General features: G+C 39.8%; 1 pseudogene; it reads right to left on the bottom strand.

Moving 5' to 3' along the window:
- Nucleotides 1–2,069: 2,069 nt before the first annotated feature.
- Nucleotides 2,070–2,304, bottom strand: LOC102272336 (COMM domain-containing protein 6 pseudogene; annotated as a pseudogene).
- Nucleotides 2,305–2,767: the final 463 nt, after the last annotated feature.

A 2,767-nucleotide genomic window follows, 5' to 3' on the forward strand; every position in this document is an offset into this window, starting at 1 on the left:
ATGAAGTATCCTCAACTTTAGTATTAAATAGTAATTATGAGATGGTTGGATGGCATCACTGACTCGATGGACATAAGTTTGAGCAAGCTCCAGGAGTTGGTGATGGACAGGGAAGCCTGGCGTGCTGCCATCAATAGGGTTGCAAGTGCTCTGGATACTGGGGCACCTACAGCCAAATTTGGATCCTGCATCTAAGTACTCTTTGTTTCTAAGTGTTCTTCCAGAGTTGGTGTTTTGATCCAGAATTCCAAAGAATTATTACCCAAAAACTCTTACCCAAAAATTTATTACCCAAAAAAATCTTACCCAATACTTAATTTGGGCTAACAGTCTTTATAAGGAAAGAAACAACCTCTCCCATCCTTGTGAATAAATTCTTGCTAGCCTAACTGTCATCTCTAACTTTTAGGAGACGCACACTGACTGAAACCACCCACTCTGGCCAGAAAACACCATAACCATTTGCATTAGGTGTTTTATGACAGGAGGTTCTGGTAAGGAACACGGAACTAACAAGCCACCACCAACTGGAAGAATTCCAGAGAGGTCAAAAGGAGATGCCAAGTGTCCTACCACCTCCCAGAATCTTTCTTGCTGGCATCCATCTTGGCTGAGCCATGTGTGTACCCCCAGGAAGGACCCTGAGTCAGAACGATTGGCCAAAGACAACCCAGAAATTAATCCCATCTAACCATAAAAGCCAAGACTGTGAGCCACATGTCAGAGCGGTCCTCCTGGGTTCCCTTACCCTACTGTTCTCCACCCGGGTGCCCCTTCCCAATAAAGTCTTTTGCTTTGTCAGCACATGTGTCTCCTTGGACAGTTCATTTCTGAGTGTTAGACAAGAGCCAATTTTTGGTCCCTGGAAAGTGTCCCCCTTCCTGTAACATAAGCCCTGGTTTTTCTGGCTGATGTCTGTTGCTGAGAACCGTGCTAGAGCTAGAGGGCCAGCACTTGTTCAGTGCGGCTTCTAGCCATTTGCAGACTTGCTAACCCAGCACAGGGCTCAGAAGCAAAGCCACAAAGAGGTTGTGTCCCAGAAATATCTCTGCTGATTAGAATCTTGTCTAAACTTAGTTTATTAACAGAATCAATGTTTCAAGCAAAAATGCAGTTCCTCTAGTCTCCTGTGTTCCCTGGTCTGTGATGTGTTCCTGGAGGTGATGGGTTGATTATGGAGACTCTGACGAAAAAGTTTTTATATTAATAGTTTGCTATTAATTTTTATATGTGTTTAAGAAACTATTACTAGCAAAATATTGCTGTTAAGCAACCAAGTAAAAGGAATGATTATATTCAAAAAGTCAAATCAGAAAACAATATTAAGAAAGATAGATTTAAAGCATAGATAGCCATGAAAAATACCATGAGTCATAGGTCAGTGACTGATGCTGGGAAGTGCAAGTGTGTGTGAGGGTGGTCCTTTGCAGGTCTTGCACAGGCCAGTACATCAGACAGCACATAGCAAGCTCCTTCACTCTATAGACCCTGCTCCCAACCTCTCCAGCTCCCTAGACTTTATCTCTTGATTTGTTCACTGTTTTTCACTGGAAAAGTCTCCTGCAATTTTACCTCTCTTACACACCATTGTTTTCACTTTTCCATATTCTCTTCCAGGAAGAGGCCACTTGCCTGAAACTATTTGCATGCATATTTTTCCATGGTTGTTTTTTATCACGCAGATAGTTTACATTTTGGCTTTATTTCATTCAGTATTATATCAGAATCATTTTCCATTTGCAAATAGTTTTCATTTTTAAGGGTTAGTTGTTTCCATTTTTTAGAAATGAGTACCATTGGACACATAGCTCTTGCTTTCTACTGAACTTTTAGGCTTTTTTAGAGAATAAATTCATGTAAGTGGCATGAATGAGTCAGAGCATATAAGTTTTCATTGGTCCTTTTTTTCCTATTTATCTAATTTCTCTTATTATTTAATAAAAATGGAAAATCAAGGGTTCAATTTTCATTCAGTAAATATCATTTGATCCTTAGGCAGTTTTGTTGCAGAAAGTGAAGTCCATGAATTTAGAATGATGGTAGCAATTCATCAACGAAGTAATCAGTTTTCACACAGTTTCAAAAATTGCAGCAATTTCCTTGAACTGTCTGTAGAAATCCTGACACTGTGGAATTGTCATTTCAAAGGACTTGTTCCACCTTGAGCATCACTGTAACATAAGGATACTTAAGTGATCTGCAGCTGTCCAAGCTCACAGCCATACCCAGCTTCCACTGAAAATCTATGAGTTGGTTGGTGACCTTGGACTTAGCATCCATCTGTGGCTCACTAGACCCCTCCATTGTAGGGTCCAGGGCTCTCACCACTCACTCAGGTGGAAGCTCCTGGGGCCATCTCATCATCAGTTCTGAATTGTCCACACCATTAAGCTTGAGTCTTCTTAGACCCTAAAATTAATGATTGTTTTTGTTCTTATAGGCAAAGAACATTTTCAAAGAAAGGGGTAAAATGTTCAGTGGAAAAATGACAAAAGATGTGAATGTTTCCTCAGAGAAGAAGGAAAACACTTTGCTATAAGCATATGATAAATTCTCAACCTAAATGATCATAAAAATTTGCAGATTCAAGCAAAAAAAGATACCTAGCAAGGTCTGAAAAGTTTGAGGACACATCCTGAATATAAGGTTGGGGAAACAGCCACTTTCATTAAATTTCTGCAGATATGTTAACTGACAAGATTTGGGGGGAGGATAATTTGATAATCACCACCAAAACTTAAAATGTAAATGCTTTCTGATCCAACAA

The sequence above is a fragment of the Bos mutus genome, chromosome 2 (assembly GCF_027580195.1).
Source record: "Bos mutus isolate GX-2022 chromosome 2, NWIPB_WYAK_1.1, whole genome shotgun sequence".
Classification (NCBI taxonomy): domain Eukaryota; kingdom Metazoa; phylum Chordata; class Mammalia; order Artiodactyla; family Bovidae; genus Bos; species Bos mutus.